The sequence below is a fragment of the Arachis hypogaea genome, chromosome 16 (assembly GCF_003086295.3).
Source record: "Arachis hypogaea cultivar Tifrunner chromosome 16, arahy.Tifrunner.gnm2.J5K5, whole genome shotgun sequence".
NCBI lineage: Eukaryota > Viridiplantae > Streptophyta > Magnoliopsida > Fabales > Fabaceae > Arachis > Arachis hypogaea.
Genome location: NC_092051.1, coordinates 109,987,922 through 110,005,368, shown reverse-complemented (window position 1 = coordinate 110,005,368; position 17,447 = coordinate 109,987,922). Strand labels below are relative to the sequence as shown.

At 38.5% G+C, this 17,447-nt stretch overlaps 1 long non-coding RNA gene across 1 annotated transcript; it reads right to left on the bottom strand.

Moving 5' to 3' along the window:
* Positions 1-1,332: 1,332 nt before the first annotated feature.
* On the bottom strand, positions 1,333-4,202 carry LOC140179831 (uncharacterized). Its single transcript, XR_011873660.1, has 4 exons — positions 4,009-4,202; positions 3,863-3,917; positions 3,618-3,775; positions 1,333-1,663 (listed from the first exon to the last, which is right to left on the bottom strand). It is a non-coding gene; the product is annotated as an uncharacterized lncRNA (long non-coding RNA).
* Positions 4,203-17,447: the final 13,245 nt, after the last annotated feature.

The window sequence follows — 17,447 nt, the reverse complement described above, 5'->3', positions numbered from 1 at the left end:
AAAAAAATTTCTTTATATACGTGAATCAGCCGGAGTATTGCCCTAAAAGTCTAAAACTAATGGGCTTTTTTTATACATTTGATGATTGAATTGCAGATTCTAATATATTTAGGGTTTGAAGTAAGTTTTTTCTTCGTTAGGATCCAAGAAGATAAGATATTTTTATTTGAACTATGAAACAGTCAGGTTTCTGGCATAAAAAATTGAATTTTAGCGAGATAAAAAAAAATATCGGTTTAGCTTGATTTCCGTGAGTTGATGATGAGTAAAATGTGTTAACTTGGTTTTTATTTGTTAAAAATAAATAAATTAAAAAAATGTAGAAATTTTAACTTTTTCCCTGAATATTCATACAAGTCAAGATTTTATCATGTATTTATACAGTTTTATACAAAACTAACTAAAGACTAAAAATTTAGTTAAGAAATTAGTATTACAATATATAACAAGAGAGTTAGTATATTAAAGAGTAAACTATTAAGAAACACCATGGCCTCTTCTGCATGCTGGCCGTATATATGATGACTGGTAATAAAAAAAAACAGTTATGCTATACATAAAAGTTTTTTTGATAACTAAATTTAATTAAGTTAATTTAAATTCTACAAAAATTAATTTTATTAGTGGAGCATGAATACACGTTTTTTCTTATGTTTTTTTTCTTTTTTCTTTGTGTTTCTCTTTCTTTTTCTTCGCATTCTTCCTTTTTTTTCTTCGGGTTCTTTCTTCTTCTTTGCTATTTCCTTTTCATCGTCGTTCTTTTATTGTAGTTGCTGTATTTTTTTCTTTTCCTCCTCCTCTTCTTAATAATTTTGTATCATTATGTGTTTTTTCTTCTTTGTTTAATTTTTTTGTTTGTATTCTTTTAAAAGAGTAAATAAGAAGGTAAAACAAGAAGAAAAAAATGAACAAGAAAAGAAGATGATGATAATAATAATGATGAAGAAGAAGAAAGAGGAAGAGTTTTGAGTTATCATTAAGTAATTTTGGTGCATTCTGGATTTAAATAAGGTGAACTTTTGGTCTGTGCTTGTTTTGAATTGAGTTTGTTTGTATGTCGTTGATGAGCGGATAATTTATACGCTTTTTGGCATTGTGTTTAGGTAGTTTTTAGTATGATTTAGTTAGTTTTTGTAACACCCTACCATACAGAGACTTATGCTTAAGTCATAATTCAGAGATGGCAAGGTATTACGACCTCTAAAACAAAAATTTAGTACGTATAGTAGTATGAATGATTGATTATAACTAGGAGCCTTGTGGAAAAAAGGGGTAAACAAAAACCGCAACTCAAAAGCGCAACACTCCGATCACTAACACAACGAGCAAGGATAAGCTAACGCAAGATCATATATATATAAAGAGTATCAAAAACAGGAATATCAAGACTCAAAATCCGGCTGCGAAGGTAACCGGTTCGAGCATAGCAATATATACATATAATAAAATAAGGAAAACCCCAAGGAAAACCCAAAGGGACACAAATACCGAAAACCTAATCTCCAAAATCCCCTCTAGAAGGAGTCATCACAGTTTGTATTATTTAATGGAGATAAAAGTATCTAAACAAGATATATAAATCAAGATAGAGTCCCGAGAACAAGAATCTTCGCTAATCCAGAAGTCCCCAGCATGCCTCAACGAGAAGCCTCGTGTCCTGCATCTGAAAACCACAAAATCCGCATGGGTGAGAACCAGAGGTCCCCAGTACGGTAACAGCTTCCACATATATAATACATAATAATAGAGGAAAGCCGAAGGCAATCCTAGAACTTCCTCCAGAAAATATCAAAGCTTATAAACAAGCTAAACCGTAAGCGGCAACTAACTAAAGATCCTTCAGTCTAACTAATACTTCACTTTCTACTTCCTTCAGACCTCCCAACAACCAGTAGGAGTATAATATAGCAAACACAGTTATATCAGACAAGAGATTTACAAATAGGAACAAATAAGGCATTTAGGCAATTAGCAAGTAATATGCAGTCAAATAGGCAATCTCAAACAATTCATGTAGTATGCTTATGATGCATGCCTGTCCCTAGTGGCTGATGATATCATCTGTCGGTTATAGAGCCAACCCGACAAGTCCTGGTAGCTAGCCATTGGACTGTCCCTCTGTCGTGCATCCCCAACTCGAGTTATACTCATCATAAACTTGATCATAATCATGATCCATATCCATCACCCTCACTGGTGAATATTTATCCATCACCATCACTGGTGAATATTTATGGGGGCGAGCTCATCCGGGCCTTTCACAGTGCCCGGCCACACTTACGACATAGGGTCAAAAGAGCTTCGAGTCTCAACCTGGAGCACATGGTGGCTAGCCATTGCTACTACCCAGGGAAACCCTCATCTCCAATGGTGGAAGTGCAAACCTTCACAATTCAATCAACATCATATATGCATTTATACTTGGCCATAAACATGGCTCCGCCGTAACACGGCAATAATCTAGCCATCCGGCTCACGGTTAAATCCATAACCAGCCAATTCATTAACAATTACGGCCCTTCGGCCCATGGCACAACAAGCACTTCCACCGCCATTCTCCGCATCTCACATAATCATCTTTGATCCTCAATGATCATTCATTTTTCCCTTGCTTCACTCGCAAGTTACCACATTCACTAGCCCTTTTTCTCATGCTAGGCATATCATAATGATTTAAGACATAAGTGGTGAGATCGGAGGCTTAGAAGTATGAAATTTGGCTTTTAAAACTCAAAAATCAACTTTGGGATGAAAACAGGTCCACGCGTACGCGCACTCCACGCGCACGCGTGGATGGCGCTTTCTCGAAGAACGGCGCGTACGCACCAAGTGCGCCTACGCGCGAGGGGTCATTCTGCTAAAAATTTTCTAAGTTAAAAGCTGCAGAATTTACAGATTCAAACCCCAATCTTCCGACGGACATAACTCCCTCATTTTAAATCGTTTTTCACCCGTTCTTTGAACGGCATAGACATCCCGGATCCAATTTCATTTCTAAACAGATTTGGCACAAATCAGAGATCCGTAGTCCAAGTTATGTCCCGTCAAAGTATGCCCAAAAACCATGTTTTCATACAAAACCACAAGGTGCCATTTTCAAAACAAGCCACTTTCAACTCTTTTCAAAATCAATCAAACATGCCAATTTCAACCCTTCTCTTTGAAATCATTCAAAATGTACCAAAATCAACAACAAGCCATCCTCAACTCACACATTGACACTTTACCAAGGTTTCCAAAACCACATCCAACCATTTTAACACTTCTCAATCAAATGGCTAAAGGACAAACACAATATCATGTCATACATCCTTCCTCATCCCAATTTCCAATAATACCATTTCCAATTAACCATCATTATACATAATCAACATCATACTCACCATCAACATGGTACCACCCATCAATTCAACCTCAATCATCCATCAAGCATATATCACAACATGCATTTCTCATATTTCACACAATCAAGGCATCAATATTCATAATCACATATATGAACACATCATATATTTCAACCATTCAACAACACCAACAATTCAATGCCTATCTTAGGGCCTCTAGCCTAAGTATTTCCTACCACATTACATATTAGATACGGGAAACCAAAACCATACCTTAGCCGATTCCCCAAGCTCAACCGGAGCACTTCCAAACCACTTGTCCACAAGCTCTCAAGGTATCAACACCTCCAAGAACAGATTTTATCACACAAAACCCTCTTCCAAGCTTTCCAAAATCACCAATCAAGCTCCAATATTCACATATACACAACCTAAGCCACAATCATCATACCCATATACAACATCTCAATACCCAAACATCATAGAACAACAAATTATACTAGGGTTGAGAATCTTACCACACCCAAGGTCCAAGGAGACAAGATTAACCTTCTCCTTCAAGAGAGTTGGGTCCTATAACATCAAAGAACCCAAAATCTCAACATTTTTGCTCATGAAACTCGAAATCAAGGGCTGGAATTTCGAACAGTAAAACGTGGCTTACCTCAAGATTGATTGTATGGGTTTTGTAGAGCTCTCCGCGGTGAACGCGTGGCCGCAAACGGAGCGGCAATCGGAGCTCTAGATCAAAAGTTATGGTGGTTTGAAGATCAAGTGAGAGAAGGAAGTTGAGAGAGTGTTCTTCCCCCTTCCATCTCAATTTTCAGCGTGTTTTGGTGTTGTGTGAGGAGAGAGAGTGCTGAAAACTAGGGTTTTGGTTTAGTTGTGTTGGGCCAACGGCCCACTTTGGGTCCGGTTGGTCCGGTTTGGCCCGTTCGGTCCAATCTTGGTCCGATTTCTATAAAATTGGTACCGAAATTCTCGTTTCAATTTCCTCTATCACATTTAGCCATAAAAATAACATTTTTGGCTTTCTAGAATAAATTCTCATTTATGGGTTAATTAGCCATTAATTAATCGGGTCTTACAGTTTTTACTATGTTTTTATTAGTTTTTATGTAAAATTCACATTTCTAGACTTTACTATGAGTTTGTGTGTTTTTCTATGATTTCAAGTATTTTCTGGCTGAAATTGAGAGACCTAAGCAAAAATCTGATTCAAAGGCTGAAAAAGGACTGCAGATGCTGTTGGATTTTGACCTCCCTGCACTCGAAATGGATTTTCTGGAGCTACAGAATCCCAATTGGCGCGCTCTCAATTGCGTTGGAACGTAGACATCCAGGCTTTCCAGCAATATATAATAGTCCATACTTTACCCAAGCTTTGACGACGCAAATTGGCGTTTAACGCCAAGTCTTTACCCTATTCTGGCGTTAAATGCCAGAAACAGGTTGCAAACCAGAGTTAAACGCCAAAAACAGGCTACAACCTGGAGTTTAACTCCAAAAAAAGTCTCTACACATGGAAGCTTCAATGGTCAGCCCAAGCACACACCAAGTGAGCCCCAGAAGTGGATTTCTGCACTATCTATCTTAGTCTACTTAATTTCTGTAAACCTAGGTCACTAGCTTAGTATAAAAACTACTTTTAGAGATTTATTTTGCACCTCATGACATTTTTACACTACACATTGTATTTCTGACGGCATGAGTCTCTAAACCCCATGATTGGGGGTGAGGAGCTCTGCTGTGTTTCGATGAATTAATGCAATTACTACTGTTTTTCATTCAATCACGCTTGTTTCTATTCTAAGATATTCACTCGCACTTCACCCTGATGAATGTGATGATCCGTGACACTCATCATCATTCTCACCTATGAACGCGTGCCTGACAACCACCTCCGTTCTATCTGCACTAGCTTGAGTGTGTATCTCTTAGCCTCCTGGTTCATGATCAGAGTCTTCGTGGTATAGGCTAGAATTATTGGCGGTCATTCCTGAGATCCGGAAAGTCTAAACCTTGTCTGTGGTATTTCGAGTAGGATCTGGGAAGGGATGACTGTGACGAGCTTCAAACTCGCGAGTATTGGGCGTAGTGACAGACGCAAAAGAATCAATGGATTCTATTCCAACATGAGTGAGAACCGACAGATGATTAGCCGTACGGTGACAGCGCATTCGGACCATTTTCACTGAGAGGATGGATGGTAGCCATTGACAACGGCGATCCACCAACATACAGCTTGCCATGGAAGGAGACCTGCGTGCGTGAAGAAGAAGACAGTAGGAAAGCAAAGATTCAGAAGATAGAGCATCTCCAAAACCTCAATCTGTTCTCCATTACTGCATAACAAGTATTATTTATTTTATGTTAATTACTTCTCATAAACCCAACCATTTTTATTATTAATTTTCTGAATAAGAATTACAAAATAACCATAGCTTGCTTCAAGCCAACAATCTCCGTGGGATCGACCCTTACTCACGTAAGGTATTACTTGGACGACCCAGTGCACTTGCTGGTTAGTGGTACGAGTTGTGAAAAGTGTGATTTACAATTCGTGCACTAAGTTTTTGGCGCCGTTGCCGGGGATTGTTCGAGTTTGGACAACTGACGGTTTATTTTGTTGCTTAGATTAGGAAAAATTTATCTTTTTAGTTTAGAATCACTAAAATTGCGTCTTCTATTATTGTTTTTTGTTGAAACTTTTTTTTAAAATCCTTATTTTCTCTTTTTAAATTTTCAAAAATTTTTATAAACTAATAATTGAATTTTTCTTTTTGAGTTTAGTTTCATATTTTAATTTTGGTGTCAATTGCATGATTTTATTTTTCTTTTTTTTTCGAATTATTAGTACTCAGAATATAAAAATTTTTAAGTTTGGTGTCCTTTGTGTTTCTGTTTTCTTATAAATTTTTCAAAAGTTGTTCTTAGCGTTCATCGTGATATTCAAAGTTTTCCTGTTTGTTTCTTTTGTTTTGATCTAAAAATTTAAGTTTGGTGTCATTTTTACTGTTTTTCTCTTTCTTCACTAAATTCAAAAATATCTTCTCTTTATTTTAATTGATTTTCGAATTTTCCTTTAAAAATTCATATTTTTATTTTAAAACTTTCTATTCTATCTTATCTTAGTTTTGAAATTTCAAAATTCAAAATCTTTTTCAAATCTTCTTAATTAAGTAATTATTTTCGTTTTCAAATTTATTTTTCTTGGTTTTCGAAATTTACATTTTAATTTTTAAGTATTTTATTTTATCTTATTATTTTTATTTATTCTTAATAATTCGGTTTGTTTCTACTTAAATAAAATAAAAATAAAAATATATTTTGTTTGAAATTCATATCAATTCCATTTTATCCATCATGGACCTAAATAGAAATGAACAGTCCAGAAGGACTCTGGGGTCATATGCTAACCCCATTACTGCTGCATATGGGAGTAGCATCTGTATACCTCCCATCAAAGCAAGCAGTTTTGAGCTAAATCCTCAGCTCATTGTCATGGTGCAGCAAAATTGCCAGTATTCTGGTCTTCCACAGGAAGAAGCTACTGAGTTTCTGGTGCAGTTCTTGCAAATTGCTGACACAGTGCGTGACAAGGAGGTAGATCAGGACGTATACAGGCTGTTACTATTTTTGTTTGCTATAAAAGATCAAGCTAAGAGGTGGTTAAACAACCAACCCACAGCAAGCATAAGAACATGGAAACAGTTATCAGACAAATTCCTGAATCAATATTTCCCTCCAAAAAGGATGACACAACTAAGGCTGGACATCCAAGGCTTTAAACAAGAGGATGATGAATCCCTTTATAACGCCTGGGAGAGGTACAGAGGGATGCTGAGGAAATGCCCTTCTGAAATATTTTCAGAATGGGTGCAACTAGACATCTTCTACTATGGGCTTACAGAAAAAGCTCAGATATCTCTAGACCACTCAGCTGGTGGATCTATACACATGAGAAAGACTATTGAAGAGGCTCAAGAGCTTATTGATATAGTTGCTAGAAATCAGCATCTGTACATAAGTAATGAGTCCTCCATGAAAGAAGAAGCTAAGGCAGTATCAACTAACTTTAGTCCTCAGGAACAAGTTGCTGAACTCAATCAACAACTATCTTCTATAACAAGGCAGTTAGCAGAATTCAAGGAGATGCTACAAGAAACCAAAAATGCTAACAAGGATATGGAATCACAATTGAATCAGACAAAACAGCAGTTATCAAGACAAATAACAGAGGAGTGCCAAGCAGTTCATTTAAGAAGTGGAAAAACATTAAATACCTCATCTCAAGGGTGCAGAAAGCCAATAAAAGAACAGCTAACAGAGGATGAGCAACCTACTACCCAAAATCCCTCTGAGGACAGTAAGAGCCCAGAGTGGACTAAGTCTGGCGTTCAAATGCCAGAAAAAGGGTAAAAAACTGGCATTAAACGCCCAATCCATGTCCAGTTCTGGCGTTCAAACGCCAGTGAGGGATCAGACACCTGCAAGTGCTGATAATAACTCCCTCAAGAAGGCTTCTCAACCTGCCTCTGTAGGAATTAAACCTACAGCAACTAAGGTTGAAGAATATAAAGCCAAAATGTCTTATCCTCAGAAACTCCGCCAAGCGGAACAGGATAAATAATTTTCTCGCTTTGCAGACTATCTCAGGACTCTTGAAATAAAGATTCCGTTTGCAGAGGCACTTGAGAAAATACCCTCTTATGCTAAGTTCATGAAAGAGATCTTAAGTCATAAGAAGGATTGGAGAGAAACAGAAAAAGTTTTTCTCACTGAAGAATGCAGTGCAGTCATTCTAACAAGCTTACCAGAAAAGCTTAAGGATCCCGGAAGCTTTATGATACCATGCACATTAGAGGGTACTTGTACAAAGACAGCTCTATGTGACCTTGGAGCAAGTATCAATCTGATCCCTGCATCCACTATCAGAAAGCTTGGCTTGACTGAAGAGGTCAAACAACCCGGATATGTCTTCAACTTGCTAATAGCTCCAGTAAATATCCATCAGGCATAATTGAGGACATGATTGTCAAGGTTGGGCCATTTGCCTTTCCCACTGACTTTGTAGTGCTGGAAATGGAGGAGCACAAGAGTGCAACTCTCATTCTAGGAAGACCTTTCCTAGCAACTGGATGAACCCTCATTGATGTCCAAAAAGGGGAAGTAACCTTGAGAGTCAATAAGGATGAGTTCAGGCTGAATGCTGTTGAGGCAATGAAGCATCCAGACACATCAAAAGACTGCATGCGTGTTGATATTATTGACTCCCAAGTAGAGGAGATCAACATGGCTAAGAGTCTCGAATCAGAGCTAGAAGACATCTTTAAAGATGTTCAGCCTGATCTGGAGGAATTAGAGGATATAAAAGAGCCTCTGAAAATTCCTCAGGAAGAGGAGAAACCTCCTAAACCCGAGCTCAAACCACTACCACCATCCCTTAAATATGCATTTCTGGGAGAAGGTGACACTTTTCCGGTCATCATAAGCTCTACTTTAAATCCACAGGAAGAGAAAACACTACTTCAAGTGCTAAGGACACACAAGACAGCTCTTGGGTGGTCCATAAGTGACCTTAAGGGCATAAGCCCAGCTAGATGCATGCACAAGATCCTATTGGAGGATGATGCTAAGCCAGTGGTTCAACCACAGAGGCGGCTAAATCCAGCCATGAAGGAGGTGGTGCAGAAAGAGGTCACCAAGTTACTGGAGACTGAGATTATTTATCCTATTTCTGATAGCCCCTGGGTGAGCCCTGTCCAAGTTGTCCCCAAGAAGGGAGGCATGACAGTGGTTCATAATGAAAAAAATGAACTGGTTCCTACAAGAACAGTTACAGGGTGGCGTATGTGTATTGATTATAGAAGGCTCAATACAGCCACCAGGAAGGATCACTTTCCTTTACCATTCATAGACCAGATGCTAGAAAGACTAGCAGGTCATGAATACTACTGCTTTTTGGATGGCTATTCAGGTTACAACCAAATTGCAGTAGATCCTCAGGACCAAGAGAAAACAGCATTCACATGTCCTTCTGGAGTGTTTACCTACAGAAGGATGCCTTTTGGTCTGTGCAATGCACCTGCAACCTTTCAGAGGTGCATGCTCTCTATCTTCTCTGATATGGTAGAGAAATTTTTGGAAGTCTTCATGGATGACTTTTCAGTATTTGGAGACTCATTCAGCTCCTGCCTTGACCATTTAGCACTTGTTCTGAAAAGATGCCAAGAGACCAACCTAGTTTTAAACTGGGAAAAAGGTCACTTTATGGTGACTGAAGGGATTGTCCTTGGGCATAAAATTTCAAACAAGGAAATAGAGGTGGATCAAGCTAAAGTTTAAGTAATTGAAAAATTACCACCACCTACCAATGTTAAGGCAATCAGAAGCTTTCTGGGGCATGCAAGATTATATAGGAGGTTTATAAAGGGTTTTTCAAAAATTGCGAAACCTCTGAACAATCTGCTAGCTGCTGACACGCCATTTGTGTTTAACACAGAGTGTCTGCAGGCGTTTGAAACCCTGAAAGCTAAGCTAGTCACAGCACCAGTTATTTCTGCACCAGACTAGACATTACCATTCGAACTGATGTGTGATGCCAGTGACCATGCCATTGGTGTAGTATTGAGACAGAGGCATAACAAGCTTCTGCATGTCATTTATTATGCTAGCCATGTTTTAAATGATGCCCAGAAAAATTACACAACCACAGAAAAAGAATTGCTTGCAGTGGTTTATGCCATTGACAAGTTTAGATCATACTTAGTAGGATCAAAAGTGATTGTGTACACTGACCATGCTGCTCTTAAATATCTACTCACAAAGCAGGATTCAAAATCCGGGCTCATAAGATGGGTGTTGCTTCTGCAAGAGTTTGACATAGAAATAAGAGACAGAAAAAGGACAGAGAACCAAGTGGCTGATCATCTGTCCCGGATAGAACCAGTAGAAGGGGCGTCCTCCCCCTCTATTGAGATCTCTGAAACCTTTCCGGATGAGCAATTGTTTGCTATTCAGGAAACACCATGGTTTGCAGATATTGCAAACTATAAAGCTGTAAGATTCATACCCAAAGAGTACAGCAGGCAGCAAATAAAAAATTGATTTCTGATGCAAAGTACTACCTATGGGATGAACCATATATCTTTAAGAGATGTGCAGACGGAATAATCCGTCGATGTGTGCCCAAAGAAGAGGCACAGAAGATCTTATGGCATTGTCATGGGTAACAATATGGAGGCCATTTCGGAGGTGAGCGAACAGCCACCAAGGTTCTCCAATGTGGCTTCTACTGGCCTACTCTCTATAGAGACTCCCGAGAGTTTGTACGTAACTATGACAGTTGCCAGAGAGCTGGTAATCTACCTCATGGTTACGCCATGCCTCAACAAGGGATCTTGGAGATTGAGTTATTTGATGTATGGGGTATTGACTTCATGGGGCCTTTTCCACCATCATACTCAAACACATATATTCTGGTGGTAGTAGACTATGTGTCTAAATGGGTAGAGGCAATTGCAACACCCACTAATGATACTAAGACAGTGCTAAAGTTCCTCCAAAAATATATCTTCAGCAGGTTTGGTGTCTCTAGAGCACTAATCAGTGATAGGGGCACTCATTTCTGCAATAAACAGCTTTACTCTGCTATGGTCCGATATGGAATTAGCCACAAAGTAGCAACTCCATATCATCCACAGACAAATGGGTAAGCTGAAGTCTCTAATAGAGAACTAAAAAGAATCCTGGAACAGACTGTGATTACCTGTAGAAGGGATTGGGCAAAAAGCTTGGATGATGCTCTGTGGGCATACAGAACAGCATTCAAGACTTCTATAGGAACCTCTCCATACCGGCTTGTGTATCGCAAGGCCTGCCATCTGCCCATGGAACTGGAGCATAAGGCCTACTGGGCAACCAGATTCCTAAACCTGGATGCTAAGTTAGCTGGAGAGAAGAGATTACTCCAGTTAAATGAGCTAGAGGAATTCAGACTCAATGCTTTCGAAAATACAAAAATTTACAAGGAGAAAGCAAAAAGGTGGTATGATAAGAAATTGTCATCCAGAGTCTTTGAACCAGGACAAAAGGTTCTGCTGTTTAACTCTAGGCTCAGATTATTCCCCGGGAAACTGAAATCCCGGTGGAGGGGACCATATGTGATTACAAGTGTGTCACCATATGGCTATGTGGAGCTTCAAGACATTGATTCTAATAAGAAGTTCATTGTTAATGGACAAAGAGTCAAGCATTATCTTGAAGGAAATGTTGAGCAAGAATGCTCAAAGCTGAGACTAGATTAAAAGCTCAGTAAGGTCCAGCTAAAGACAATAAAGAAGCGCTTATTGGGAGGCAACCCAATTTTTACTTATCTATGTTAATTTTCTGTTTTTCATTTTTATTTTATGTTTTGTTTAGGATGATGATCATGTGGAGTCACGAAAATCAAAGCAAAATTAAAAACAGCTCACCCTGGAGGAAGAGCTTACTGGCGTTTAAACGCCAGTACGAAGCATCAGACTGGCGTTTAACGCCAGAAAGAAGCATCAAGCTGGCATTAAACGCCAGAAACAAGCTACAGTCTGGTGTTTAACGCCAAAAACAAGTAGCAACTTGGTGTTTAATGCCAGCATTGCACTCTATGGGCGTTTTGCACACCTAAATGGAGCAGGGATTATAAGTCCTTGACCCCTCAGGATCTGTGGACCCCATAGGATCTCCACCTACCCCACCTCTCTCTCTTTCTCTCCCACCTTTTCATAACATTCTTTCCCAAATACCCTTCACCAATCACCTCCCCCTACCCCTATATAAACCCTTCACCACTCCTTTATTTTCACACATTATAACCACTACTTCTACCCCTTGGCCAAACCACATATCTCCCTTCATCTCCTCTATTTTCTTCTTTTTCTACTACTTTCTTTCTTCTTTTTCTCGAGGACGAGCAAACCTTTTAAGTTTGGTATGGTAAAAGCATTGCTTTTTATTTTTCCATAACCATTAATGGCACCAAAGGCCGGAGAAACCTCTAGAAAGAGGAAAGGGAAGACAATTGCTTCCACATCCGAGTCATGGGAGATTGAGAGATTCATCTCACAAACCCATCACTAAGAAAAGGATGGAGCACCAAGAGCATTCTACCCTCCTCCATGAAATTCGAGAAGATCAAAGAGCTATGAAGGAGGAGCAACAAAGGCAAGGAAGAGACATTGAGGAGCTAAAGCACTCCATAAGATCTTCAAGAGGAAGAACTAGCCGCCAACACAAAGGTGGACCCGTTCTTTAATTTCCTTGTTCTTTATTTTTCTATTTTTTGTTTACTATGCTCTATGTTTATTCATGTTTGTGTCTTTATTACATGATCATTAGTGTTCAAGTGTCTATGTCTTAAAGCTATGAATGTCCTATGAATCCATCACCTTTCTTAAATGAAAAATGCTTTAATTACAAAAGAACAGGAAGTACATGAATTTCGAATTCATCCTTGAGATTAGTTTAATTATTTTGATGTGGTGACAATACTTTCTGCTTTCTGAATGAATGCTTGAACAGTGCATATGTCTTTTGAATCTGTTGTTTATGAATGTTAAAATTGTTGGCTCTTGAAAGAATAACGAAAAAGGAGAAATGTTATTGATAATCTAAAAAATCATAAAATTGATTCTTGAAGCAAGAAAAAGCAGTAAAGAACAAAGCTTGCGAAAAAAAATTAATAAAATAAAATAAAATAAAGAAAAAGGAAAAGCAAGCAGAAAAAGCCAATAGCTCTTTAAACCAAAAGGCAAGAGCAAAAAGCCAATAACCCTTTAAACCAAAAGGCAAGGGTAATAAAAAGGATCCAAGGCTTTGAGCATTAATGATAGGAGGGCCCAAAGGAATAAAATCCCGGCCTAAGCGGCTAAACCAAGTTGTCCCTAACCATGTGCTTGTGGCGTGAAGGTGTCAAGTGAAAAGCTTGAGACTGAGCGGTTAAAGTCATGACCCAAAGCAAAAGGAGTGTGCTTAAGAACCCTGGATACCTCTAATTGGGGACTCTAGCAAAGCTGAGTTACAATCTGAAAAGGTTCACCCAGTTATGTGTCTGTGGCATTTATGTATCTGGTGGTAATACTGAAAAACAAAGTGCTTAGGGCCACGGCCAAGACTCATAAAGTAGCTGTGTTCAAGAATCAACATACTGAACTAGGAGAATCAATAATACTATCTGAATTCTAAGTTCCTATAGATGCCAATCATTCTGAACTTCAAAGGATAAAGTGAGATGCCAAAACTATTCAAGAGGCAAAAAGCTACAAGTCCCGCTCATCTGATTGGAGCTAAGTTTCATTGATATTTTGGAATTCATAGTATATTCTCTTCTTTTTATTCTATTTGATTTTCAGTTGCTTGGGGACAAGCAACAATTTAAGTTTGGTGTTGTGATGAGCGGATAATTTATACGCTTTTTGACATTGTTTTTAGGTAGTTTTTAGTATGATTTAGTTAGTTTTTACTATGTTTTTATTAGTTTTTATGCAAAATTCACATTTCTCAACTTTACTATGAGTTTGTGTGTTTTTCTATGATTTCAAGTATTTTCTAGCTCAAATTGAGGGACCTGAGCAAAAATCTGATTCAGAGGCTGAAAAAGGACTGCAGATGCTGTTGGATTCTGACCTCCCTGCACTCGAAATGGATTTTCTGGAGCTACAGAAGCCCAATTGGCGCGCTCTCAATTTTTTTGGAAAGTAGACATCTAGGGCTTTCCAGAAATATATAATAGTTCATACTTTGCCCAAGTTTTGACGACGCAAATTGGCGTTTAATGCCAAGTCTTTACCCTATTCTGGCGTTAAACGCCAGAAACAGGTTGCAAACCAGAGTTAAACGCCAGAAACAGGCTACAATCTGGAGTTTAACTCCGAAAAAAGTCTCTGCACATGAAAGCTTCAATGCTCAGCCCAAGCACACACCAAGTGGGCCCTGGAAGTGGATTTCTGCACTATCTATCTTAGTCTACTTAATTTCTGTAAACCTAGGTCACTAGCTTAGTATAAAAACTACTTTTAGAGATTTATTTTGCACCTCATGAAATTTTTACACTACACATTGTATTTCTGACGGCATGAGTCTCTAAACCCCATGATTGGGGTGAGGAGCTCTGCTGCGTTTCGATGAATTAATGCAGTTACTACTGTTTTTTATTCAATCACGCTTGTTTCTATTCTAAGATATTCACTCACACTTCACCCTGATGAATGTGATGATCCGTGACATTCATCATCATTCTTACCTATGAACGCGTGCTTGACAACCACCTCCGTTCTATCTGCATTAGCTTAAGTGTATATCTCTTAGCCTCCTGGTTCATGATCAGAGTATTCGTGGTATAGGCTAGAATTATTGGCGGTCATTCCTGAGATCTGAAAAGTCTAAACCTTGTCTGTGGTATTCCGAGTAGGATCTGGGAAGGGATGACTATGACGAGCTTCAAACTCGCGAGTATTGGGCGTAGTGACAGACGCAAAAGAATCAACGGATTGTATTCCAACATGAGTGAGAACCGACAGATGATTAGCCGTGCGGTGACAGCGCATTTGGACCATTTTCACTGAGAGGATGGCTGGTAGCCATTGACAACGGCGATCCACCAACATACAGCTTGCCATGGAAGGAGACCTGCGTGCGTGAAGAAGAAGACAGTAGGAAAGCAGAGATTCAGAAGACAGAGCATCTCCAAAACTCTAGGGAAGAATAACCTACCTCATTTCTTAAACTCTTTAGAAATCCTCGGAGTCATAGTTACTTAAATTAAAATCAATTAAAACGAAGATTAAAAATCAACACGAAAGCATGTAAGCCAAAACTTCTGAGCCACTTTCAAAACCAACTTATTTAAGCCTAAAAACCAATTTCATTTCACCCTTAAATCGGAAATCTTTCCAAGACTCGAAATTGTTTAGTCTTGCTAAGTCAAAATTTAAAGAATACTTCAAAAGTAAAACGAACTTAATTAATCAAAGTTTAATTTCTTTTAAAATCCACTAAAACTCCTCTAAAAGTACTTCTTTAATCACACTTCAAAATATAGGTTCTTTCATATTTAAATCAATATTAAAACATGAACTTTCCATAAACAGATTAAACTCGAAACATCTATTTCTTAATAAATCAAGAACCAAGTAATAGAACCTCTCAAATTCATTCCTTTTCTAAATCACATTTTAAAATGGAATCTTAAATTTCATGAAAATTCGGTAGCATTTCCTCTAAAACCTGGACTTTGTCACCCTTTTCGGATCCTAACCAAACCATTCCGTAGCCCTTTCCACGGCTCAAAGCCAAATCAGTACAAAATTAGGCTGAATTCAAAAGTGTATCCAATTTTCATATTTTAAGAAAACCAACTCAAACTAAAATCAATCTCCAATAGATTAAACTTGATTTCAAAACTTTAGAAGAGATAACTTCAAAGAAACACTTTAAAACAGTCCGTTTCACAAAACCAAATAATCATGCAATCAAACAAGTATTCACATCCATACAAGACAACCAAACAATACATAAGACTTATACAATCACCAAAGATACATTTTCTCACATCAATATCCATATATAATAATTCCAATTTATAAAGTATAGTTTTCTGAAAAGGCCCCTACCTCGACAAGCCGAACCCAAACCCCAAACATCGTCAACGAAACCCTTTTCTCTTGGCGCGCGCTCTGCCACAGCCGCAACCACAGCAACTTTAATCATGGCACATAAGAACCGAACTCAAACCTAAAGCATTAACGTTGCAAGGACCTTATAAACATATCATAGAATAGCGACTAGAAGAAATCGGAATAGGAAAAGCTTACTGAACCTACGAATATCTGAGAAAACGGAACGGCGGCGACTCCGTTGATGACGCGGCAGCTTGATGTCGCATGCACGACTATTCAACTTGGCATGCACGAACCACAACTTGACATGTAACAAGGAAGAATAGCTGAACTGAACGGCAATAGCTCCGGTGGTGGCTCCGATGTGGAAACTCGCGATAAATAAACTCATAGCACGAACAACCTCAGCAACAACTCTCATGGTAATAACGAACTTAACGGATAAGGAAGATCTGAAGCAAGGTTAGAGCTTACCAAGACAGAAACTTCAGTGGCGGTTTCCGATGGCAGAGGCTCGGTCACCCACTTCCAGGAGCGGCGACGGCGGCTGGACGCGGTGGTGGTGGCAGAACCGGCTCCCTCTCTCTTCGTGCACTCTCTCTCTTTGGCTTCTCCCATGGATGATGGTGGCGTGGTGAGGACACGGTGGCGTGGTGAGGACGACGGCGATGACACGTGTGCAGCGGCGGCGTGGCTCCTCTGCTCCCTCAACCCCGTGCTCTTTTTCTCACTCTCAGATCTCCTCTGGTCTCTCGACGGCGCGGCGGCAGTGATGCCTGCCGGCGCCATCCTTCCCCTCTTCTCTTCTCCCCCGCTGTAGCTCTCCCCCTTCTTCTTTCTCCCTTTTTTTTCTTTTCCTTTCCTTCTTTCTTCCTTTCAGCTACTATGTTAGGTTTGTGTTTAGTGTGTGTGTTGTGTGTGGGTCTGTGACCGAGTGAGTGAGGGATTTAGCGTGTGTGTGGGTCAGAGTGGGAGAAGGTGAGTGAGTGTAATTAGAGTTTGGGGTGGTGTGGGTTAGTTTAGATATTTTTTTTATTAAAAATAGGCGTAGTAGTATAATTTTTATAAAATAAATAAAAAGTAGGATAATGATAAATATCAATTTAAGTATAAAGTACCCATCTTTTAAAAATACCTTTTAATTTTCAAGCTTTGAATAATTTTTAATTAAATACCAATTTAATAAAAATTAGAGATAAATAAATTAATTCTACTTTACTTATAAAATAAAGTTAAAAATCTAAATATTTAAAATTAAAGTATATAAAATATTCACTATTTTTTAATTATACGAACTCTAAATAATAAATAAAAATTTACTCAACCTATATATAAAAATCTCTAAAAATATAATAAATCATAAATAATTTATTAATAATTTTTTAAAATTAGGAGTCTTATAAAAGCCACCCACTATAATATGTGAAAATCAAGTTCTAAACATTAT